This window comes from Sphaeramia orbicularis, chromosome 19 (assembly GCF_902148855.1).
Source record: "Sphaeramia orbicularis chromosome 19, fSphaOr1.1, whole genome shotgun sequence".
In the NCBI taxonomy this organism is placed as follows: Eukaryota; Metazoa; Chordata; class Actinopteri; order Kurtiformes; family Apogonidae; genus Sphaeramia; species Sphaeramia orbicularis.
The window spans coordinates 3275461-3303357 of NC_043975.1; the positions used below are offsets into that span (position 1 = coordinate 3275461).

Genomic DNA, 27897 nt, shown 5'->3' on the forward strand with positions numbered 1-27897 from the left:
GAAAAGATATACACATAATAATAATAATAATAATAATAATAATAATAATAATAATAATAATAATAATAATAATATAGGGTTTGTACACATTTTTCAAGGTGAAATTCAAGCACTTCAGGGTAATTCTCACCTTATTGCTGGGGTAAATACATAAATACATATATTCATGATTATTTTTTCACTTTTATCACAGTAATCACTTTTCCATTGACCCTCAAATTGCGCAAATATAACTTGTGCATAAAAATTTACATAATGGAAAAACATCAATTTCGCTAAAAGTCTCATTTTTCGATAAAAGGTTTTTGTGCTGGCAAGAGGTGGTTTTTCAGGCGTAGTGCAAATGGTATATCACGTGAAACTACAACGGAAAGACCTTTTTTTCACAACTAGTCAGTGAATTAAAAAAATAGATGACGTACGTTACAACAAGCGAGAAGAAGAGAAGCATATCGCGGTATGGTGTGGACACATCAGGAAACCCAATCACTTGTTAATTAATACGAGATAGAGGGGTAATATATATAAGAATGAATATATCTGTAAATCAACACCATATTACGTTTGTTGCCATGTTTATGGAATGACTTCTCGTGTCACTGTTGCAATAATAAACAAACAAATCATTGCATTTGTGATTTAATGGAAAAACTGACATTATGCACTTCTGTTTTTTCAACATTTAGTAAATATCGGTAAAGTTTTGTGCAGATGTCCAATGGAAAAACGACTAATGATGTAACATTGTATTATGCTGCAGCATCTAAATTATGTTTCATAGGTGCAAAAGTTTAGAAATTAAAGGAGAATGCAAAGTTTTAGCCAAAGGTCAAATTCAAGCACTTTGCCAGTATTTTTTAGGGTCATTCTCACCTTATTGCTGGAGTAAAATCCATATCCACAGGAATACATACACTCATGATTATTTTTCCACTTTTTAATCACAAAGATGTACATTGTTTTATGTAATAAACATCTAAAATCATGTTTCATAAGCGCAAAAAGTTTAGAAATTAAAGGACGACACAAAGTTTGATCCAAAAAAAAAAAGGGAGCCACTTGACGTTCTTCAGACACACTCGCACCGAGAAAAAGATTCAGATAAAAATGTACCTGGAGTCGACCTGAGAACACCTGGAATTTACTTTTTTGACATAAAGTTTTATTTTTGTAAAATGATCACCTCTGTGTAAGTAGCTTTGGCTATAATTGAAAGCACTTAAATTGAAATTCAAGCACTTTACAGAGTTTGACAACAACATTGTAATTCAGCATTTCAAGGATTTCAAGCACCCGTATGATCCTTGTAATAATAATAATAATAATAATAATAATAATAATAATAATAATAATAATAAGTACCATTTTTCAAGGCCAAATTCTAGCTCTTGAAAACACTTAAACGGAAATTCAAGCACTTTACAGAGCTTGAAAACACAACATTGTAATTCAAGCATTTTTAAGGATTTCAAGCACCCGTATGATCCCTTATAATAATAATATAATAATAATAAATATGTTTCATGTTGTTGATTACTGATACAAACCAGTTGGATTTAGCGCTTTAGTGATACCGTCAGGACAAACCCATCATAATAAGACATGGCTTCATTCTGGTTTGGTCCATTGTAATTTTTATTCATCACAATTATTTGTTGTTATTATTACATTGTTACTGTAAATACATTAACCCTTAACAACATAGGCCTTTTGGAGTGACTTCCTAGTGAAGTTTTTCCTCCACATTTAGCCCTTAGGGGTCTGAGCCTATTTTGGCCATTTTTCAGTACTTTGATTTTACCTTTATATACTATAAAAAGAAATGTTTACTATACCCATGTTTGGTATCTTTTTTTTATTAGCATAACTTCATCTATCTCATCTGCCTATTATTTTTTTCATTTTAACCTACTATATCAACACAAAAGGTCAAAAAACACACAAAAAATATTAAATCCGATTTGAAAAATGTATATAATTATTGCATAAATACCACAAGATGCTTAACAAACCTTTTTAAAGACTTTAAAAGTGACTATTGGTTCCAAATATTAGGTATATAAAATTAATTGTAATAAATTAAAACTATACTCAAATATTTGACATAAAAGCAGATCTTTTACATATGCTTCTTACCTGTAGAAAAGGAAAAAACTCATCAATGCATGTTTTCTCTGAAGACTCGGACTGAGGAACTTGAAGAGGCCACCTCAAGACCTGGAAGAAAAAGACAAAACAAAACACACTTTTAATGTGTAATTTTGTGTGAGCACCTCTTGACAAAAGGTAAAAAATAAACTCTTTATTCATTACAGAGCTTTGAATTAACCTCCAATCAAGAATCAAAACTTTTATTAATCCCAGGGGAAATTATTATTGTGTTACAGCTGCAAGTATCATAAAAGGTAGCAGGAAAACATACATATTTAAAGTTTAAGGAAATATTTCATGTTTTTATGTCAGATCATCATGAACAGGACATCTGACAGCTGTAGACATGATGTGTCCCAACATTTATGTCCATATAGTTTATAAACATCAATATTTCCTTAAACTTTAATGGGAGATTTTTCTTGATGAAAGCAGATGGTTAGTCGTGGTAAAAAATTATTATTTAAAGTCAGAGTAAGAAAAATATTTTAGAAATTTAGAGGTTGAACATTTAAAATCAGAGTTGTGGATAAAAAACTATCAAAAAACTAAGATTATAAAGTGAAGATAACAATTTAAACCAAATTAACAAAGGCCTGGAAAGCATCTCCAGGAGGGAACTCCACGTTTGGTGGCACACAATCCTCATACTTATAATAATTGTAGTTTGTCCAATTACTTTGAGCCTCAAGGAGACAACAAAAACAAATGACAGACACCACAGTTAACCTGGTAAAGACCCAAACATCCACCAGCAACCAGAACCATCTACTGATCAAAAAACTGTTTAAGACCTGTTGATCCATTATCCTATCAATACAGGCCAATAATTGATGTAAAATACAGTTATTCATCTTTTCATGGTCATCACATATGACCCATTTGGATGTTCAGAGGCTCCGTAGTTACCATGGAAACACAGTCATCTTCTACAACAATGATTCACCAGTAAAACCCTGGAGTCGGATCAATGACAGTGGATGGACTCACTAGGTTTGTATCTTGAGTTATTGATATATTTGACCTGAAAAAGTCACTTTTTCTTGGTTTTCTGTTGTATCATAAAATACCCCTCAAGTTTAACCTGAGCTTTAATGAATATCTATATGATCAGTACATTAAATATTGGAAAATACCTGATTTTCACTGGAAAAATGAAAAATACAGAGGATTGTTCATAAAAAATGGTGACAAATCACTTAAGAAATATTAAATATAGAGAAAACAAATCATTTGGGAACTAACAAAAGTACCTCTGGGTCTTTATAGGTTAAAATGACGATAATTCCTGCAGAATGAATGCAATATTTTAGTTAAACTCCCTGAATTAAAGCTGAAAGTCCACATGTTAATCACATGTGGATTGGTTCATTTCAGCTCCACTGTAGTGAACAGAGGAAAAACTATAAAATATGTGTGGGTCCAAATTAGAGGCAGACCAATATATCGGCCGGCTGATATATTGACTTTTTTCCAATACTGGCCTTATTTTTTTTTTCTTTTTTGAAAGCCGATATCTGATCAGAAGTAAAATGTTATAAGATATTGAGACACCTGTGTGGGCAGCACTAGAAGTTCATAAATGTTAAAAAAAAAAAAAGTACTATGTGTATTAATCATTTCATTTATATCACTGCATAAAATCTTAATTATTTGAGTGTTTCAATGGAATTTTTGGTCAATGTGCTTTAAAAAATAAATGAATGAATAAATAAATAAATAAAAAATTGGCCTTAAACATTGGCCTCAAAATGCCTGCAAATTTATAAAATCTGCATCGACCTTAGAAAAACAAATATCAGTCAATCTCTAGTCCAAATATTAATGGACTTGACTGTGTACAGACTGAAACCTGGTGTAAATGCAGTTAATATCATCTTATCTGAATAAAACAGACACAAACATTATGTGCAAAGGTAGATCTGACAAAATACTGAATGCTTTAGTTTGTAGAAGCTGTTTCATCCTGACACTTTTGTTTTTAATGCTGCATATATTTCTCATATATCTTGTCATGGTGTGTTCAAAGTACAAAACACATAAAAATATGAATTTCTTCATGTATAATGAAGGTTTCATTACTACAGGGTTGGTTCAGCCTCAAGATACTGATACAAAACATGACGCTTTTTGCTAAAAACACCAACAAACATACAGAATTTTTGCAAAAATGGAACATTAAATAACACAGAAATTAAAACAAAAACATACATTTGAACATTAAGTCTATTCAATGGAAGATACTCTTTGAATTATTATAAAGTTAAAATAACCCGTGGTCAGAGGTGAGTGCACACTTCAGCTGAAATAATTAATCCATTCCACTTAAATTAATGGAGAAACAGTTTGGTAAAGAGTTAATTTGAAGTTTTAAGAAAGTCTAAATTCACAGATTTCTTTAATGCAGCTTATATCTTATAACTTTTATTCTGATTGTATCTTTTAGTCTTTTATACTTGTGCTCTGACAGACCTCTGCATAATAATCCCATGTCCCTGAATGTGTACAAATGTAAAAAAAAAACAACCTTATTATTACTTATTGTAATGATTCAGCCTGTTAAAATGTGAATATTTTCTGTTTTCTTTCCTTCTACATGACATTAAACTGAAATTCTCTAACCTGGTAAGGAAAGAAACATTTGAGGAAACACTTTTCACCACCTTCTGACAAAACAAATCAATAAGAAAACTAACGGACTAAAAGACACTGAAAATAATAAGTTAGTCTCAGCCCCAGGCCTGTAACAGTTCTTACATAATCACAGTGTTGCAATAATTGACATAATAGTCTCTTCACTTTTATATTAAAACAGTGGTGAAATAACTATAAATAACATTTTGGCATTATTTATTCATTATTTTAGTGTCATTCATCTTCTGCAATGGCTTTAATTTTTTATTTCTGTTGAATTTTTTTATATCATGAAAGGGTTTACGAATTTGTGTCAATATTTTTACACATTTCAACATTTTCTACTAATAAACATGTCTTTTTCTTCCTCTAAACTGTCCATAATTCAAATATTATTAGATTTAAAGTACAGTTGGTGCAGAACATAAAGTAGGCTAATGTTTCAACTGCAATTAACTGATGGACTTCTAACGGCTGGAACTGTTAATTTACTGCAGAATAAAACATTAGAGCTATGTTATAGCATAATGGCACATGCATACTTCAGCATCAGAATACTTCATTAATCCCAGAGGAAAATTATTGGCTGTTAAAGTCGCTCCATTCAAGTCGAATAAAAGTAGCAGAAAAGAAATGATCAATACAGCAAAAAAAGAAAAACAAATAAATAAACATGCATTCACCAAATATATTAAAATACTCTAGTAAGACACTAAATGAGAACAGCAATTTGTACAATATATACTAGACAATATATTATCACTATATAATACACCTGCACTGCAAAACTCTAAATCTTATCAATTGTGTTTTTGTCATTTCTAGTCGAAATATCTCATCACACTTAAAACAAGACAGAATCACCTACAGAGTAACTTTTCAGTGAGATATAAGAACTGATTTTTAGACGATAGATCTGGAAAATCTGATTTCAAGAAAATCTTACCAAGAGAATTTTCACGTTTCTTTGGTAGATTTTTTTTGCTTTAATTAAACAAAAAAAAATCTTGTATTAAGCAAAAAAAAAAAAATGTGCCAATGAAACAAGTGAAAATGATCTTGCTAAGATTTTCCAGATCTATTGTCTAAAAATATGTTCTTATATTTCACTGAAAAGTTCCTCTTTAGGTGATTCTGTCTTACTTTAAGTGTGAGGAGATATTTGAACTAGAAATGAAAAAAAAAAAAAACACTTGGTAAGATTTAGAGTTTTGCAGTGAGGTCTTTGTCTTCTTCTAAACTGTGCATAATTATTACATTTAAAGTACAGTTAGTGCAGAATATAAAATATTTCAACTGTAATTAACTGATGCACTTCTAACAGCTGGAAATGTAGATATACTGCAGAATAAAACATTAGAACTATGTAGGGTCAGATCCAGATCCAGCAGTGACCTGTTCAATAGTGTCTGTGTTTAAACTAAAGAACTGGTCTCCAGGTTTAATCCATGTATGAACAGGTCTATGTACTCTCACATCACACATGTTACACAGATAGATTTGACTGAAAAAGTCACTTTTTCTGCAGTTTTCTCTGCTTATGACAGAATAATCTTCAACTTTAATCTGAACTTTCATGTACATCTACAGGATCTGTGAGTTAATTCCAGAAGAATACTTGATTTATACTGATAAAATACAAAATACAGAGGATAACATTATAAATAAAGGGTGATAAATAACATAAGAAAGGTTAGATAGAAAATTTCATTTGGGAACGGACATAAAAGAAGCGCTGGGTCTTTATGGGTTAACATCCTTGACTGTTAATATCTTCAATGTGCAATGCGGACATTTTGTTTCTGTTTTATATTTTAACTTGTTTAATTTATCTATTTTTATTTGATTTTAATTTTTTTTAATGCTTTTATTCATTTTTATTGTGCTTGTCTTGTCTTCTGTACAGCACTTTGGTCCACTGTGGTTGTTTTGCATTACATTACATTTAGGCATTTGGCAGACGCTTTTTTACAAAGCGACTTACAGGGGAAAAACTAAAATTAAAATAAATAAATACAAAATAAATAAAATTCAAGAATAGATTAAAGACATAAAGCAGCTGTACAATTACAAACAGTGTCGTACAGAAGATTAAAAAGCAAAACTACAGACTAAAAATACAAGAATAGATTAAGAAGACATAAAAACAGCTGTACAATTAAAACAGTGAAATAAAAATACCAAGTAAAACAACAGAATAACCATAATAATACATTTAAAATGGAACGTTTGAAAGTGCTAGGACAGGACAGTTTAAAAGTGTTTTATAAATAAAGTTGGATTGGATTAGATCTTCAGTGTAATTTTTGTATTTCACTAATTCATCCCGCAGGCTGGATTGGACCCTTTGTTGGGCTGGTTTTGGCATGTTTGAGACCCCTGATCTAGTCTGATAAAATACATACATTACCGTTCTATGAGCAGGAGGTAAACTCTTCCAAACATGTCACCCTGCACTAATAACAGACTTTGCATGAAGAACAGGGTTTTCCATGTCTGATATTGAAGCAAACAGACCCTGCAGGGACATGCAACAGGGTCGTTTTTGCCTTTAAATGTGCAACTGCAGTCTTAACCACATCGACAGCTCATTACACATTTATAGAACTAATAGGAGTTCTGCTATTATGAGCCTGCAGCTTCATATGTCTGTCAGCTGTCAACACAGTGGGTCACACAGGGAGCCATGTTGGAGGAAAAATGGCTGCCATGCTTTTATGACTTTATCAGCTTCAGCTACTTCACTTCATTGTCAACTGGGATGGTTCATACTGGAGTAGGTGGTGGTGGGGGGTGTAGTTGGGATTTGCAGCATCAGATCAAGTTAAAGTGTGCAGGGGGATGAGGATGCAAAGGTGGAGTTGGGCTGAATAAATGTAAAGTGTAAGGATGTGGACACCTGGGCAGCACACAGGTAGGAGCTGTGGGCCCAGATGGGACACACACAAATGAAGCTGAGAGATGAGAGGAAAAGTTGCACCGGGTCCAAACTGCAACTCCTGCATCACTAAAACAGCTCTAGATCTTTATGTTTTACGTTCAGTTAATGATAGATTTGACTGAAAAAGTCACTTTTTCTGCAGTTTTCTCTGCTTTTGAAAGAATAATCTTCAACTTTAAACTGAACTTTTAAGAACATCTACAGGATCTGTGAGTTAATTCCAGAAAAATACTTGAGTTATACAGATAAAACACAAAATACAGAGGATAACATTATAAATAAAGGGTGATAAATCACATAAGAAAGGTTAGATAGAGAGAAAATTTCATTTGGGAACTGACATAAACGAAGGGCTGGGTCTTTATGGTTAACATCCTTGATTGTTAATATCTTCAATGTGCAATGTGGATATTTTGTTTCGGTTTTTATATTTTAGCTTGTTTTATTTATCTATTTTTATTTTATTTTATTATTTTTAATGCTTTTATTCATTTTTATTGTGCTTTTAGTCTTCTGTACAGCACTTTGGTCCACTGTGGTTTTTTTTAAAGTGCTTTATAAATAAAGTTGGATTGGATAATGTGTAGTGTAATTTTTGTATTTCACAGACCGGATTGGACCCTTTGGCAGGCCAGTTTTGGTATGTTTGAGACCCCTGGTGTAGTCTGATGAAACACATACATGAGCAGGAGGTAAACTCTTCCAAACATGTCACCCTGCACTAATAACAGACTTTGCATGAAGAACAGGGTTTTTCCATGTCTGATATTGAAGCAAACAGACCCTGCAGGGACATGCAACAGGGTCGTTTTTGCCTTTAAATGTGCAACTGCAGTCTTAACCACATCGATGGCTCATTACACATTTATAGAACTAATAGGAGTTCTGCTATTATGAGCCTGCAGCTTCATATGTCTGTCAGCTGTCAACACAGTGGGTCACATAGGGAGCCATGTTGGAGGAAAAATGGCTGCCATGCTTTTATGACTTTATCAGCTTCAGCTACTTCACTTCATTGTCAACTGGGATGGTTCATACTGGAGTAGGTGGTGGAGGAGGGGAGGTGGGGGGGTAGTAGTTGGGATTTGCAGCATCAGGTTAAGTTAAAGTGTGCAGGGGGTGAGGATGCAAAGGTGGAGTTGGGCTGAATAAATGTAAAGTGTAAGGATGTGGACACCTGGGCAGCACACAGGTAGGAGCTGTGGGCCCAGATGGGACACACACGAATGAAGCTGAGAGATGAGAGGAAAAGTTGCACCGGGTCCAAACTGCAACTCCTGCAAGTCCGAGCCGGGACGTGGATCTCCCCCCAACCCGAACCCCAGAACCACGAGCCCGGGTGCGGACACCGCGACACGACGCCTTAATTGAATTTGTTGTTACTTTTTCCCCCAGAGTGTGGGCTCCATGGCGTTTAGTTAAGTTTAGGAAACGCGACTGACGCTGCATCAGTGTGGAACTGACCCGTTTTGAGAGGAAAACAAAAAGCTGAGCATGTTATTGAAGGCGTCGTGGGGTTTTTAAAAACACTTCCATCACGTTAATGCCGTAAACTGTTGTGGACTTTTAATAAGCAGTTATTTCACACCAAAATAAAGCCCCCCCACACCCACGCGAAGATATTCAAAGTTCCGGTAAATGACTAATTTCTTACCGTGAACTCGATGGAAGTTCAGGCGGCGTCCCGTTAACGTCCGACATGATAAAAAGCAGGTAAAGCCGTCCACAGCGCCCAGCTCCAACATTTGCCTTCCTCTGCTCCTCTCGGTGGAACCACAGCGACGGCGGCCATGACAGTCCATCCGGGTACTTGGCTGCTCTTGACACTCATGTCGAAGCGGATGAATATGTATAGTCTCTCAAACACCAAACTAGTGCCGAGTTGAGCATTATTTCCAACAAAACGGCTCTAAAATACAACTTTTCACTCAACTACGGCTGGTTTATGATACCCGGGGCACGTTTATGGGGAGCGCGTGGGTGTTAACGCAGCAGCGCTACGTCATTGTTGAGCACGAAGAAGAAGCAGAAGCACAGTAGTAGTAGAAGAAGAAGAAGAGGTGCCATGGCGGATATACGCCATTTCCTATTGACTGCGATACATGTTTGACTAGTTGATATTCCTTTGTTTGTATCGGCTGTTTTTACATACATACCCCCCATTTTAGAGGCTTAACAGTTAGAAAGCAATGTGTGAGAGTGTGTCTGCGTCTGCCCTGTCTTTTAATCACACAATCCACAACCTACTCCCACACCCTGTAACACACACACACACACACACACACACACACACACACACACACACACACACACACACACACTCAGACCTACAGTAATGGAGGATGAGGCTCAGCAGACACTGTTAGCTTATCAACATTACATCAGATCCACTGGCTTTGTTTCACACCAGCTCAGGTTTTACAGCACATCATCGATACTAAAGGTGTTGTGTGTGTTTAACACATTTATACACACTGACACTATGTTTATTTAGGCTTTAAAGACATTTCACCTACATCTGTGAGTGTTCAGTCAAAACAATGACGAGGTTTAAAGGTTCAATGAGTAAGATTTAAGGGAATTTAACACTCCGCTTTAGAGCTGCAAAAATAAACTGATTACTTGTAAACTATTAAATTAATTGAGAAATACTTTGATAGTCGGGTTAAGTAATGTTTTTAAAAGTGTAAACAGTTCTCATGAGGGTTTTTTCACAGCGTAGGGGCGCCAGTTTTGCTGGGGGGTCCAGGGGCACCCTCCCCCGGAAAATTTTTACATTTATAACTCTCTGAAATACTATTTCCTGCATTTTGAGGGGCAAATTTTGAGGAGCCAAGTTTTTGTCTTTGTTACAACATGATTAAAAGCAAAAACTGTTTTTTTTTGTTTTTTTTTTTTCAATTTGTGAACAGTAATTATTGATGGGAATTACTCCATACTCTGGGTGGGCGTCAGACAATACCAAGGCACACAAAGGGGTGTTGACTATATTGTTCTCATTTCCTGTCTGCAGCACTGTGCACTAAGACAAAAGAATATATTTTTTCAAATTCAAATCTCTTATTCATTACACTGGACGATCACACACACACACACACACACACACACACACACACACACACACACACACACACACACACAAAAACACTGCTACACTGGTTGAAAGACAGTGTCGCAGGTCAAATCTCAGCGTCGGGGGCCCCGGCGTTCAATGACGCTAGCGAGAACCCTGGTAAATATCTTGCATACACTACAACTACTAATGATAATAATCAATAAATAAAATTCTATAAAATAAGGTAAATCCCATAAAAACACAAGCCTAAACAATATGTAGATTTGTTTAGAACCAACCAAAGATGAAAACAGGATTATTTTTATGTGCAGTTATTGATAACTTTGCTGAAAAAGTCACTTTTTCTTCAGTTTTCTTTGTTTCTGATAGAATAACCCTCACATTTAATCTGAGCATTTATAAACGTCTACATGATCAGTGAATTAAATACAAGAAAATACATGATTTTCACTGAAAGTGTAAATGTCTTATATACACATAGGCAGGTATCTGGAAAACAGACATTGTCTCTGATTCGGATTATTTCTGAAAACTCTAACCGAAGTGTGATTTTGTAAAACAGTTTCTGTGCCTGCGTGTGTTCAGCGTGAAACAGAATTTTAGTTTCTGAACGTCACAGTATTCAACAGAACAGTAATGGAGGATGAGGCTCAGCAGACACTGTTAGCTTATCAACATTATATCAGATCCACTGACTTTGTTTCACACCAGCTCAGGTTTTACAGCACATCATCGATACTAAAGGTGTTGTGTGTGTTTAACACATTTATACACACTGACACTGTATTTATTTAGGCTTTAAAGACATTTCACCTACATCTGTGAGTGTTCAGTCAAAACAATGACAAGGTTTAAAGGTTCAGTGTGTCAGATTTAGATCAGGTCTGTCAAACTCATTTTAGTTCAGTTCCACATTCAGTGAAATCTGATCTCCAGTGGGCCGGACCAGTAAAATAATAACAGTGGAAAAAAGTCAAATTATATTATAATCAGGTTTACATCTACAAAGTTTCCTTGAAAATCTAAATAACATGAACAACTTGAATTGTCATAAGAAAAACAAGTGCAATTTTAACATTTTAACAATATTCTGCCTCATTTTTATCAGTTTATCATCTACACATGTGCATTACAGTCGCACAAAACATTTAATAACAGGCAGAATGTTGGTAAAATTGCATTTACTTTTCTTAAGACATTTCTGTTTGTTCATATTTGTTCAGGTTATTCACATTTTTTTCTTATAATTTTACTTTTTTACACAAAAAACAAGGAAAATTTGGGGTTGTCGTGATTTATAGGTTATTATGATAATATTTTACTGGTCCACCTATTTTAGTCTATCATTTCCCTTTTTTATTCTGCTGTACGACACTGTTTTTAATTGTACAGCTGCTTTATGTCTTTAATCTATTCTTGTATTTTATTCTTTTATTTGGGTTTTCCCCTGTAAGTCGCTTTGGAAAAAAGCATCTGCCAAATGCATAAATGTAAATGTAAACTCAACTCACTTTGTCACCGTTTAATTGAGTGTTTTATTTTGATGATGTTGAACTCTAGATTAAACAGAGGATAGTTTTTATTTTCACCTTTCATTTATTTGATTACAGTAAAGGCCAAAGGTTTCCAAACACTTCTGTAAAATGTTTGCATTGACTGTGAATTACATAAGTTCAATCACTGCAGTGTTACATAAACCTGTTGAAGGATAAAAGCAGGAGGGATGTGTTTCTTCTTTCATTTTATTCTATACTGTTAAAAAAAAAAAACCTTGATTTTTATGTTATTTAATACTTCAATTTAGGATTAGAGTGAAAAAAAGAACTTCCAAAGGAGAAAATGTGATGCAAAGCACACACTGATGTTATATGTATTGAATAAAAGGGTTTTTAAAAGGCTAAAATCAAACAATTTAAGTAAAGGTTTGGAAGTTTAACCCATAAAGACCCAAATATCTACTGAACTAAACTGTTTCATACCTGTTGAGACACTAATCCTATCAATACATGTCAATATCTGGTGTAAAATACAGTTTTTCATCTTTTCATGGTCATCAGATATGACCCATTTGGATGTTCAGACGCTCCGTGGTTACCGTGGAAACACCGTCATCTTCTACAACATTGATTCACCAGTAAAACCCATGGAGTTGGATCAGTGACAGCGGATGGACACACTTATTTTTATGTTAATTTAAGGATAGATTATACTGAAAGGGCATTTTTTCGTCAGTTTTTTCTGTTTTGATACAATTACCTTTTATTCATCTACATGATCAGTGAATTAAATACAGGAAAAGACCTGATTTTAACTGAAAAATGCAAAATTCAGAGGACAATATTAAAATAAATGGTGATGGTTCATTTAGAGAATGTTAGATGTAGAGAAAAATTCATTTGGAATCATCACTAAAATAGTTCTAGATCTTTACACAAATCATACAAATACATTGACAAATCATATGTAAAGTAGCATCCACAAAAGAAAAGAAATACATTCTTATCATTATTACTATTACTATTATTACTACTACAACTGCAACTACTACTAATAAGCACTAAATAAAATTAAATAAGGTAAATCCCATTAAAACACAAGCCTAAACAACATATAGATTTGTATAGAACCAACCAGGGATGAAAACAGGATTTTTTTTATGTTCAGTTATTGATAACTTTGCTGAAAAAGTCACTTTTTCTTCAGTTTTCTTTGTTTCTGATAGAATAACCCTCACATTTAATCTGAGCATTTATGAACATCTACATGATCAGTGAATTAAATATAGGAAAATATATGATTTTAACTGAAAAAAGGAAAATTCAAGGGATAATATTATAATAAATGGTGATGAATTATTTAAGGAAAGTTAGATGTAGAGAAAAATTCATTTGGAATCATCACTAAAATATCTGTAGATCTTTAAGGGTTGACAAATCATATGTAAAGTATCATCCACAAAAGAAAAGAAAAACATTCTGATCATTATTACTATTATTATTATTACTTCTACTATTACTAATGATAATATTCAATAAATAATATTCTATAAAATAAGGTAAATCCCATAAAAATACAAGCCTAAACAATATGTAGATTTGTTTAGAACCAACCAGGGATGAAAACAGGATTTTTTTTATGTTCAGTTATTGATCACTTTGCTGAAAAAGTCACTTTTTCTTCAGTTTCCTTTGTTTCTGATAGAATAACCCTCACATTTAATCTGAGCATTTATAAACATCTACATGATCAGTGAATTAAATATAGGAAAATATATGATTTTAACTGAAAAAAGGCAAAATTTACAGAATAATATTAAAATAAATGTTGATAAATCATTTAGGGAAGGTTAGATGTAGAGAAAAATTCATTTGGAATCATCACTAAAGTAGTTCTAGATCTTTAAGGGTTGACAAATCATATGTAAAGTAGCATCCACAAAAGAAAATGAAATATTTGGACAAGAAATTACACAAATACATTTGGTTAGATTGAGATTTTTTTCCAGTGTATGTAATTGACTTCTTGATTTTATTGTTGTTGTTTTTTTAGTTCTTTTTTCTTTTTTACTTCAAAGTTTGAGACAAATAAACAAATAATAAACCCTTAAAATAAGAAATTAACACTTAAAACAGGTTAAATATCTAACACTTTTTATGTTTCTCTTAGTAAGAACTGAATCATTTACAGTGTTTGGGTTAAGGTTCAGATGCATGTCTTATATAAAGGCAACATTTTCTACTAGTTGTGTTTAATGTGGTTAAAACTCCACCAGTTTAACCAAAGCTCAAATGTTTCTGAACTGGAACCCTTAACCCTAACCCTTAACCCTAACCCTAACCCTTAACCCTAACCCTTAACCCTAACCCTTAACCCTAACCCTTAACCCTAACCCTTAACCCTAACCCTTAACCCTAACCCTTAACCCTAACCCTTAGGTGGGTCAGTGCTGACGTGGTGGACAGTAAAGGCTAAACAATAACCTAACACCACTAACATGTCGACGCCTCTGGTCGAGTGAACACTATGTACTGTGAGTCGCACGTCTGACCACACCCACCACCGTTGTCAGCGGCAACAAGTGGGAAACAGGGAGTGGTTTATTCCAACATTTAGATCCTAGACTGTGATTGAATGAGTCTGATCATGAGTCTGAGGCGAGTTATCAGCCTGTTTTATACTGGTTTATCACCAAAAAACTGTTGATTTGATCAGAATCTAGTCTTTATGTTACTGTCCCTCAACATCTGTAAAAATAAACTTTATAAAAACATCTGGAAAGTGTTTCTCAACAACAGAAAAACTAGGACAGAGGAAACTACACAAATATAGCAAAATGAAAGAGATGTAACATGATGAAAAGAATGTTATATGATGAAAATGAAATAAAAACATGAAAATTGTGTAAAAAAAATAAATAAATAATGCAACATGAAATCCATGAGCATGATGAAAAAATGACGCAACAAAATGAAAATGACTTCAAAAAAAAGGTAAGAAAACATGGTAACACGATGAAAATTAGGTAAGAAGGGATTTTAAAAAAGCGCAAATAATATGAATAAAGCATTTAAAAAGATTTAAGTAAACTCTGTAATTAGATGAAAATGAAATAAAAACATGAAAATGTATAAAAAACAACATGAAATCCATGCAGCATGATGAAAAAATGAGAAGATTAAAATTTTTTTTACATGAATATAAGCATTTAATAAGATTTTAAAAAATGTAATTAGATGAAAATGATCTAAAAACATATAAATGGTGTAAAAAAAAATATGATAATGCTACATGAAACCCATGTAGCATGATGAAAAAAATGTTGCAACAAAATAAAAGTGACATAAAAAAGGAAGAAAACACTGTAACATGATGAAAAATATGTAACAAGATAAAAAAAAAATAATAATGTAACATGAAAAAACGTATAAATCTGAAATAATGTAACAAGATGAAAGTGACGTGACATGAAGAAAAAAATTTAACACGATAAAAACAATGTGACATGAATAAAAGCATTTAAAAAGAAAAAAAAACAATGTAATATAATGAAAATGATCTAAGAACATGAAAACGATGTAAAACAAAAAACAAAAAGCAACATGAAATGTGGCATGATGAAAAAAAGAAAAGCGACGTCAGTTATCTGGAATTACTTCAGCTACGAAGGATGAAACTGAAACGTGTTCTGTGTCGACACGAGAGGTAATACAACTAATTTCTTTGATCATTTACGTCGGCACCACACAGCTGTTCTATCCTCCTGAGTAGTTTTTCATATCACAATATATGTTGCAGGGTTAAAAAAAATCGCATTGTCAGTTTTTTCCAAAATCGTGCTCAGATCCACCAGCTGTTGTGACTTCAGGCGGAGGACTCTCCATGCTGACGCTGTTCGTCCTCCATGGTTGTTTTGAGAGCTAACACCGCTCTGCTCGGGGTATTTCCGACGCGCAAGTTAGATTCACACTAAACACTGCGTCCCCTCCCTTTGATTCCTGAACACAGGTCCGCTGTGTAAAAGTCCAGCCTGTTTCACCTCTGTTACTCCTTTGGTTTGGCTGGTGCAAGGTTCTAATAGTTTCATTCTAGTTCAGTTTTATTTAGTTTGGACTTTTTTTCTCTAATTCAGTTAGCTTTAATTAGTTGTTAGAGCAGGTTTGCTAGTTTTTATTAGTTTTCGTTATTTTCTAAATGCTTAGTTTTAGTTTAGTTTTACTTTAATTTTTGTTTAGTCGTCTCTTTTCTCTTCTTCTCTGTGGTCGTATTCAAATCAATCCCAGACAGGACTCTGCTGCTTTAGTCTCCATGTTTCCAGGTAGAGTGGGGACCAGAAGACGACTGGAAACCACAAGTGATGGACCGTTAAATATCACATGGTGACAGCAGATGAAATTGCTAGAGCGAAATAAATCCGTATCGTATCAACCTGACGTTAACAAAGATGAAAACGAAAGGAATTTTATCCAGAAGTTTTATCCGTTTTAGTTGTTTTGTAAACACACAATACAGTTTCAGTTAGTTATCGTTTTTTCTTTTAATAACACTGGTCAACAACAAATTTATTGTTTAAGTTTTTTGAGCTGATTTAGGATAATTTTGGTGTGCTGAATCCAAAAATCACATTAGTTTTGCTCAATCAGGTCAATAATAATAATAATAATAATAGGTCATAAATCATGCAAGAAAGGGTTAATCTGCAGTGGGCCGGACCAGTCAAATAATAGCATGACAGCCAATAAATAATGACAACTCCAAATTGTTTTAGTGCAAAAAATGACATTAAATGATGCCAATATTTACATTTACAAATGATCCAAACAAAAAGGATGTGAATAACCTGACAAAAATGAAATGTGTTCAGAAACAGAAGTACAATTTGATCAATATTCTGCCTCGACTTAACGTTTATACATACGCATTACACTGGTCAACAACAAATTTATTAAGTTTTTGGAGCTGATTTAGGATAATTTTGGTGCTGAATCCGAAAATCACATTAATTTTGCTCAATCAGGTCAACTTTCTGAACTATGCTACATATTGGCTTTTGAACATTTTTGCTTACATTTATGGGCATTTTCACATCATATATTACAAAATTCTTTCATATTTCTTGCAATAAATGAGTTCTGAAGATTTGACTTTTGCCAATTTATGATTAATGTTTTTTTTTAATATTACAGGTGAATGAAATGGCTTCGACTAGAAGATCTTGCAAAAATAAGCCTGACATATTCTGCTCCATCTGCAGTGAATACACCATTGTACCTAACAGGAATCAAATGATCAAATGATTTTTTTTCTCTTAAAACCTATTTTGGGTGAGAACTATATAAAAAAAATCAACTGATAAAGTCACAAAAATGTAATCAATTTTGTGAGAAGACCAAATTTTTCAAAATCAAATTAGCAAAAAAACCTGACCTGATTGAGAAAAACAGATGTCATTTTTGGATTTAGCGGTGCAAAATGGTCCGAATTCAGTTGAAAAAACCGAGACAACTTGCAAAAAACATTTTTTTGTAACCCAGTGTTATAGTTTCTGTTTATTTCACTTAACGAAAATGTTTTTACAATTCTAGTTTTCATCATTTCGTTAGTTTTCGTTAACGATAATAACCTTGGGCTGATGGAAGCGTGGCTGCCATTTTGCACCAAACGGCCCCTCCCACCACCGAACATTCATACGTTCATACACCAGTGTGAGTGACACTGGAGGTAAGGAGGGTGAAGTGGTTTGCCTAAAGACACAACGGCACATGACTGAGACACCGCCAACCCTTCAGTTACTGGACGACCCGGTCTACCTCCTGAACCACGGCCGCCCCATATGTTGTATATGAAATATTCAATAACTGTAAAAAAAAAAAAAAAGATTATTGAAGGACGTCCCATGAACTCATCAGCAGAGAAACAGTCCAGACTGACAGAAAACCATATCAGCAAAAAAAAAAAAACCAAAACAAAAATACTGTTGTAATCACCTCAAACACTGGTGACAGAAGTGGACACAGATAAAGAGTTCAAAACTGTAGTCGAAGATAAAGACACTGGAGACAGAAGCAGAACATTCACATAGAAAACATGCACTGGAGTCCAAGGTTTAGAAGAGTTTGGGATTTTTCATTCTAGTTTAGTTTTAGTTAGTTTGGACTTTTTTTTTTCTCTAATTCAGTTCGTTTTAAGTAGTTTTTAGAGCAGGTTTACTAGTTTTTATTAGTTTTCATTATTTTTTTTTCTAAATGTTTAGTTTTAGTTTAGTTTTGTTTTATCTTTTCTCTTCTTCTCTGTCATCGTATTCAAATAAATCCCAGACAGGACTCTGCTGCTTTCTCCCAACTTTAGTCTGCATGTTTCCAGGTAGAGTGGGGATGAGAAGACGACTGGAAACCACAAGTGACGGACTGTGAAGTGTCGTATGGTGCCAGCAGCTAAAACTGCTCAAGTGAAATAAATCAATTTCATATCAATCCGACACTGACAAAGACAAAAACGAAAGGAATTTTATCCATAATTTTTTATACGTTTTAGTTAGTTTTGTAAACACACAATACAGTTTCAGTTAGTTATGTTTTTTTCTTTTAATTATAGTTTTTTATTGATCTCAGTTAACAAAAATGTTTTCTCAATTCTAGATTTGGTCATTTTGTTAGTTTTTGTTGCTTGACTCATTAACACTGGCCTTAAAGGACACTAGGAGTCACTGAGACAGGTACTTCTGTAAAGGTCGTCCATGTCTTCCTATGAGGTCAGGTTAGTTTCAAAAGTGTGTGTACACATAAGAAAAAAACTTGTACGCATTAAAAATGTGTGTATGTTCAGCTATAGTTGGGCATAAATAAAAAAAAAAAAAAAAAAAATCATGTATAGATTATGACATATATATATATATATATATATATATATATATATATATATATATATTCTCTGTGAATTAATAAAGTTACAGCATGACTAAATTATGAATACAGATTTGTAGTTTTATGAGGGTGTTTTCTTCATTATGAATAAGAATCACACATGTTATTCATATTTTCATTCATCTTCTGAACCTGCTTTATCCTCACTAGGCAGTGTGTGTGTGTGTGTGTGTGTGTGTGTGTGTGTGTGTGTGTGTGTGTGTGTGTGGGGGGGGCTATTGTCAGAAAAGGGTAAGGGTTAGGGTAAGGGTTAGGGTTAGGGCAGTGTTTCTCAACCTTTTCAGAACAAAGCTCCACTAACAACATCATAAGCCTACTGCCACCCCCCCACCCCCCCATTCCCAAAAACATTTGGGACTGGGGGTGGGGCTACCTAATTCTAAAAGTAACACAATGGACCTGTATGTGGAGGACGTGGTGGGTTATGGGTTATATACCTCTGTAGATAAAGCCCTCCTCACGTTATCGCTGACCCCCCCAAAAAAAACGTGCGACCGGTGGGAGGGTTAGGGTTAGGGGACCTCAATTCCAACCCCGCCCCCCCCCCCCCCACAGTTGAGAACCACTGGCTTAGGGTTAGGGTTACATTTATCAACTAAATCCAAACTAATTTTCTGACTAACAGACCTTCTGACAATGAGGTGGGACCAGGTCGGGGGGTGGGGGGGTGGAGCCTTCAGACACATTATTTACATCAAATTGTTTTTAATATCCTTTTCCTACTACACTGATTTTGGGAATCGATGCAAAGTTATATTCATGACAGTTACAAGACAGATGATGTTTTAGATGAGTTGGTTTTTTGTTAACCTACTTTAACAGTGTGTTAATGTTTCCCCCAAAAACAAAATACAACAAAACACGGACAAGGGTCGCAAATTAGGAAACTATCAACAAACAGATCCGTATTTGTAATTAAGTAAAACCATAACTTTATGAGTTGTGTTCTCACAGAGAAAACATACACAACATAATCTATGCATGATCTGACAAAAAAAAAAACAGTTTGCAAAAATGTTTAGTTATGCACAACTATAGACCGACATACACACATTTTTAATGCATGCTCGTTTTTGTTTTTTTGGTTTTCTTATGTTCTCACCAAGGTTATTATCGTTAATGAAAACTAACGAAATAACCAAATCTAGAATTGAAAAAAAACATTTTCATTAACTGAAATAAATAAAAATTATAATTAAAAGAAAAAAAAACGATAACTAACTGACACTGTATTGTGTGTTTACAAAACTAACTAAAACGTACAAAAATTATGGATAAAATTCACTTAGTTTTTGTCTTTTTCAGTGTCGGATTAATACGAGATCGATTCATTTCACTCGAGCAATTTTAGCTAGCAGCACCATGCGACACTTGACGGTCCGTCACTTGTGTTCACTTGTGGTTTCTAGTCGTCTTCTGGTCCCCACTCTACCTGGAAACATGGAGACTAAAGTTGGGAGAAAGCAGCAGAGTCCTGTCTGGGATTTATTTGAATACAACCACAGAGAAGAAGAGAAAAGATATAAAAGAAAAAACTAAAATTAATACTAAAACTAAACTAAAATTAAGAATTTAGAAAAAAATAATGAAAACTAATAAAAACTAGCAAACCTGCTCTAAAAACTAATTAAAACAAATTGAATAGGAGAAAAAAAGTCAAAACTAGATAAAACTAAACTAGAATGAAAAATCCAAAACTATTAGAACCTTAGTTCTCACACATGGATCTTTTGATAGAACCTTCCCAGCTCTTCTCAGACCACAGTAACATGGTCCAGTCTGGAGAAACCCTGAGGCTTTTAAAGCGCTGAAACCTACTTTTCATTTGGCCAAAATCCATCTCAGTTCTTGCCCTGGTTTTTCTGTGGCCCTGGTTGAAGGCCTGATCTGCTTCTGTTCCTGGTTCTTGGTTGGATGCCACAAAGTAGGACACAGAGACACCCACTGTCCTCCAGCAGATCTGCATTTAACTGGCCCACAGAGTGAAAGGGTCCATTAAACAAACAGACTGTTCAGGTTCAAGTAGATGAAGAACAGTGATGGTGTTCTAAAGACTCCTGGAGCATGGCACGTTCCAGTATCTGACATCAGGTCAGGTCTTCTGACGGCACAGGAGGTGACCTTCAGTGATGCGATTACAATTTTTTGGCAGAAGATTGATGTAAAATTTCTTGGTATGACTAATGATCTATGGAGCATTGGTTTGAGATCTCGCTGCTGTTTGCTGATCTGACTGGACCGCAGAGATTTCTCAATGTCATCTTTGGTCTTGGTTAGAAGGGTCCAAGAGAAAGGACTTCCTAAGAACACAATTCTCAAGATGACAGTAAAACAAAATGCATCTTGGGATATTTGTTGGCCAAGTCCATTGGAGTCACCAACCAGTCCATCCTTGGTTTAACAAACGAGACAAAAACAACATCCAAGGTTATTATCGTTAACGAAAACTAACAAAATGATGAAAACTAGAATTGTAAAAACATTTCCGTTAACTGAAATAAATAAAAACTATAATTAAAAGAAAAAGTGATAACTAACTGAAATTATATTGTGTGTTTACAAAACTAACTAAAATGTATAAAAATTATGGATAAAACACAAAATGTATCTTGGGATATTTGCTGGACAGGTCCACAGGAGTCACCAACCAGTCCATCCTTGATTTAATGAATGAGACAAGAACAACATCTGGGAATTCCAACCAATCGTGGTTTGTACGAACTTTTAAATGGAACAGTGCTTGGGCCAAAACTGATGAACTTTCACCAGATCGAAGAATAGAAGAACAGACAAGAATGTGTCTTGAGAAAGGTCTTGTTTTGAGGCTTGTCGTGTCCAGGTATGACCACTCTTTAAATCGCAGTAGATCTTCTCTTTCCTCATTCTGCTGTTTCAGTCAGCTGATAGCTTGGATCTGATTTGATTGACTGAGTTCATGACGATCCGTGTGGTCCTTGAAAGAGGTGGTGAGTTCGCAGGAACACGATTTACAACAATGAACTGAGTCGACGACAAGGCCATCGGCTGTTCGAGTCGAGCTGAGACAGGTCAGTTAACTGTTTACATTAGTGGGTTAGAGTTAGGGGCTAGGGGTGAGGGTTAGGGGTTAGGGGTTAGGGGTTAGGGAAGGGAACTTGCAAGAATTTCATTTCACTGCTGTGCATATAACAGTGAACTTGTTGAATCTTCACGCAACCGTAACTTTTTCTGAATTTTTAAAAACTGTCATACACGTCATCGGTTCAGCTGGGCACCGCTGACCAGGTCTCATTCAAGCCGGCATGAATTGCATCTTGGGAATTCTTTCCCACCCAAGTCTACACGAGTCACCAACCAGTGCATTCTTGGTTTAAGCTAGCTGACAAGAACAACACCCGTGTATTCCATGCGTTCTTGGTTTACGCGAACTTGTAATTTGAACAGTACTTGAGCCGCGACTGATGATGTTTCATGAGAACAGAAGAACAGACAAGAACGTGTTTTGAGAAACAGATTATGTTTTTATCCTTTATCACAGAGCGTCCTATCCTGAGTATGACATCAGAGGAAAATGGCCGCCGTCTCAGAGTGGTTTTTGGTGATTCCTTGAAGACTCATTGGGATTCTTGATGAAACCAGCAGCTCCTTTTTTTTTTTTTTTTTTTTTTTTTAAATCAATTTTTTAATTTCTTTTCAATGCACATCTCCAAAAGTACAAATACAAAAAAAAGAAAGAAATTCACATTTTATGATACAAGATTTTGTGACACACAAAGTACCCCCCCCCCCCCCCCCCCCGCCCAGTGCCAATGGAAACCAGCAGCTCCTGATGAACATTGGACTAATACCATGAAAAGAATGGAGTCGATGAACAGTAACTGGTTTTTAAACTGATTTTTGGTTTCCATTATCATACTGTCATACTATTGTCTTTGCGTTGCCTAGGTAACATTTTGCTTTGACTTGACTCAATGTTAAAAGCTATATTTGTGGAACAGTGATCATGTTCTGTAGACGATGGATAAATAATATGACAAGATTAATTTCCTGTAACACTATTTCATTGGCAGGCAACTCAGTTCATTAAAAAATACTAAGACGATATCATCTATTATACATGTATATCTGTGATAACATATAAAATGTTAATTTAGCAACTTGAATAAGGCAGAAGGTTGCATTATTAACCTACATATGCTTCATAAAATCTGACAGTTTCACTATTTGGATCACTGTTGCCTCACAATTTTTCTATTTAAAGATGCAGCGTTTCCCAGAATTTACTCTACTACTTTAACAGTGTTAAAATCAGTCACATATTAGCACTAAAACCAACATTTTTCACTTAATATCCTCATGAATTGTCTTTATGAGGTTGTTAATTAACAGTTTGACTTGTGTTTATGTCCTTGAATATGGTCGATCATCAGTTTCCTGTTAATCCAGTATTTACATGGTAGGAATATGGGCAGAGACACTGTTGTTTATTAGTTTATTTATGTATTTAATGTGTGTTAAAAAAGTTCACTGCTATACCGCTGAAGATTTAATGTCAATCATTGATGTTCACTGCAAAAATCTAAGTATTCCCACGTGTATTTTTCTCATTTCTAGTCCAAATATTTCATCACACTTAAAATAAGACAGAATCACCTAAAGAGGAACTTTTCAGTGAGATATAAGAGATGATTGGTTTTTTTAGACAATAGATCTGGAAAATCTGATCTCAAGAAATCTTACCAAAATAATTTTCACAAAGAACTTCACTGATCAAATATATGTTTTAAAATGGGAAATTAGTTAACCCTGTAAAGCCTGAACCATTCCATCATTGACAGAAAATTCCAGTTCTTTGAAACTGGAGCCTTTATTGGTCCTTCTGAACAACCAAAAACTTTTTGTTTTTTTTTTCCAAATATCAGTTTCCATGTATTTTGTATCATATTTAATCCATCAGGTCTCAATGTTCAAATATTATTTTTGAACAAACAAAACATGTCTAACAAATTGGTGATTCCTTTCCTAAGTGGTCCCAGTTCTTCCTCCTTCCTCATTAATGTCAGTCTTGTAGTGTCACTGGAAAGGCCTCTGGTGAATGAACTCCTCCCCCTAGTGGATTGTATACATCAGGTTTTTCCAGAAAAAAAATATCACACTGATCATGTAGAGGGCTTCAAAACTCATGGATCAAATATGATACATTTGGCGTTATAGGGTTGAAGTTAACGTCAGTCTGAATATTTTCAAATGAGTGTTTTGCAGCGTTAACATTGTAATAACCCACAAAATCACTTTTTTTTTGTTTTGTTTTGTTTCTTTTATGTAAAATAATGAAAGCTCATTTTGTCAAGCTCATTTTGGTTCAGGTTCCACATTCAGCCTGATATGGGTCAGACCAGTAAAATACTGTCATAATAACCTATAAATAATGTCAACTCCAAACTTTTCTGTATGTTTTCGGTGAAAAAAATAAAATTGCACGAAGGAAATGTTTACATCTACAAACAATCCTTTAAAAATATCAATAACCCAAACAACCTGAAATTTCATAAGAAAAATTGTTGCAATTTTATCAGTATTATGGCTCAGTTTATCATTCACACAGTTTAACTGACATTTATAATTTAAGCAAAAATTATGTCACTTTTTTCTTATAAAAAGCATTTACAGATAATGTTTGGTGATGGTATAAAATTGATATTAAAAGATAAATTAAGTCAGGTAGAACACCACTGGTGAAATACTGGGTTTAGCCAATAACAGCATCATACAGACAGAATTTTATAAAAGCAGAATTCAGCTTATTATGCTTATATAAACACATGTCTGAGAGACAAAACTCAGGGTAAAACACACACAAATTCACAAACCTCTGGGCCAAACGTGAAGAACTGTTGTATATTTTACCTTTAACTGAATTTCTATTCTGTATGTAAATATTCCTAAGTATTGACAAGTAAAATAAACAAATAATAAAGTGTACATCATCAAAACAGACCAATCATACTGACCTTCACTAGCAGCAGTGACCGTTCATCAGTCCACTTTATCCTGTTATGAAAATACTCCATAAAACCCAAAGAACGCAGAATCAATGCTCTTTATTTTACATAAATTACATTACACTCCCACGCCCCATGCATCCTGCTCATTTACGTCTACAAACAGTTATTGCACATGAAATGGTTCCTGTGTGGACTATCATGCTAGCCAAAACAGGAGAGGACATCAACGTAAGAAACACAAAATGTGTCTCGCAACATTTCTTTTAAAACAGTTTATTACTTTCCATGGATAAAGGTGGAACTGGATGAGCTGTACATGTCCTTTGTGTCGTCGCGTAGCCCTCAGTAGTGAAAACCATCCACTGGTACCTGCGATGATATGACGGATTATTGAACGAACAGTAAAATGACATTTGTGTGTTTTTTACGGTGACATTCAGCTGTACAGATGCGTACGTCTCCTACTGAGAGGCTACGTCTGATTGGACCGTGAGGATCTAGGGTTAAAACAGTACTGTGGAAATGTGAGAGTCCATGTAAAGAAAGTACACATACTGCATGTCCACCGACGTCCATGTTTCTACACAGTTCTGTTACTGAGAACCAGAGTCCGAAGTACTGCTGATCAGAGCCGGTCCATTCACTGAGCTGAGCCGACGCTGAGCAAAGACACCAAGGGCGTTTTCACACTGTGTACTCCAGTCCAGACTGTACTGGGGTACGCTCACACCTTTCATACAGATATTGCGTACACAAGTGACCGAGTACAAACGGGTGTTCAAGGGCCCAAACAGTAGGTAGAAGTGTGGAACAAATTCTGTCGCTATCCAACAAATGTGAAAGTCAGAAGAAGACAAACCCTAACATCATCAACCGAGCGACTGTTCTGTTCATTCGTCTACGATGGCGGCAGGACAGGCACCACTTTTCTATCTGTTAGCCAGTTTTGCCGCGTTTCCACTATGTGGAACCGGCTCGACTCGACCTATTCCTGGAGACCGTTTCCATTACAGGATACTACCGACTTTACAGTACCTGGTCGTCATAGCGATGCGGCATGTTACTTCTGTGTCGTCTGCTCAGAGAGTCACTGATAAACTCGCTCATTGCGTGTTGTCTTGTCAAATTCATGCTGAATTTTTTGGTCGGCCACCAAAGACTGAATCTCCCGACTGAATGGTGTAGTTTTACAGGCTGTCATCATGTGGATTAACCGACCGCTACATTTACTGTCAACTTCTGCATCTGTTTTTTGTAAAACGGCGGGTCACAGAGATGACTCTGACCAATCAGTGGTCTGCAGTGTTTACACGTCATGTTTTAGTATCTGGTCTCCAGTCCTGGAACCTCGGTGGAGGTGATACCAAAAAACTAGTACTGGGTACCAGATTCCAGGTCCTTTTTCGTAATGGAAACGCAAAAAGGCCGAGTAGGGTCGAGTTGATCCGAGTCAAGCTGAGCCGGTACCACAAAATGGAAACACGGTATTTGAGAGCGACCTTCGTTGTCCCTGATAAATCACCAAGCAGTTCGGTTGATAAGGCAAGCCCGTGCTGCATGGATCCAAGACTTTTTCAGGAGACAACGACCGTTTCTCAATATGCGTTCTTGTCTGTTTTTCTGTTCTCGTGAAACATCATCAGTCACAGCCCAAGTACGTTCCAGTTGCAAGTTCACATTAACCAAGAACGCATGGAATACCTGAATGTTATTCTTGTCAGCTAGCTTAAACCAAGGATGCACTGGTTGGTGACTCGTGTAGACTTGACTGGGAAATAATGCCCAAGATGCAGTATGTGCCAGCTCAAGTGGAACCCGGGCGGCTGTGCCCGGCTGAACCGACAAAATGTATTAGAGTTTTGAAAAATATACAAAATGTGTAAGTGACATGTAAATACTTGTACAAATGTACTGAAATCAAATCGAATGACATTGTGGTGATTTGAGGTAAATACGTTCTGGAGCTGATGAGTGAAAAACAACGGAGACAGGAAGGAAAGTTCACAAGTTCCAATTACAGATAGACTTGCGTTCTTGGGAAGTATGTTCGCTGGGACTGTACTCGCCGAGTTTGCAAGACTGTACTCTGCATTCTTGGTATTGAGAAATGGCCTTCGTCTACAGCGGTGGCAGGACAGGCTCTACTTTTCTGTCCGTTAGCCAGTTTGAGGCAAAGAGAAGCAGAGCGACCTTCGTTGTCTCTGATATATCACCGAACGGTTCGGTCGGTAAGACGAACCCGTGTCGCACAGATCCGAGGCTTTTTCAGGAGATGACAGGAGCTTCGTCTGTGGTCTCGTGGTGCTTAACCTGCTTCCATTGTCCGAATGGTGATTAGGTTACGTCCAGTCTCGGGCACGGATCGCATTCACACGGCAACATATCGTACTGGAGTCCACGCAGTCCGTACCCAGGACCACCTTCTCAACTGGACTCAGGTACAGTACTCGAGCATGGAACATTTGCATTCACGTGGATAAAAGTAAGCGGACTTTGGGGTCCAACGGACTCGGATACAGACTCAAGTACTGTGTGTGAAAACGCCCTAACAAAGAAAAAAACAACAACAATAGCCCTCCGTTAACCAGAATTGAACTCCGCACTAAAGCACAAGGCATGTGTGTTGACATTCTCATTGAGTCCTGGTTCCAGAATGGTTGGATTCAGTAGATGTTCTGTTCTCATGGCTGT

General features: G+C 35.3%; 1 long non-coding RNA gene across 1 annotated transcript; it reads right to left on the reverse strand.

Moving 5' to 3' along the window:
* Positions 1-2173: 2173 nt before the first annotated feature.
* On the reverse strand, positions 2174-9662 carry LOC115439291 (uncharacterized). Its single transcript, XR_003938238.1, has 2 exons — positions 9381-9662; positions 2174-2217 (listed from the first exon to the last, which is right to left on the reverse strand). It is a non-coding gene; the product is annotated as an uncharacterized LOC115439291 (long non-coding RNA).
* Positions 9663-27897: the final 18235 nt, after the last annotated feature.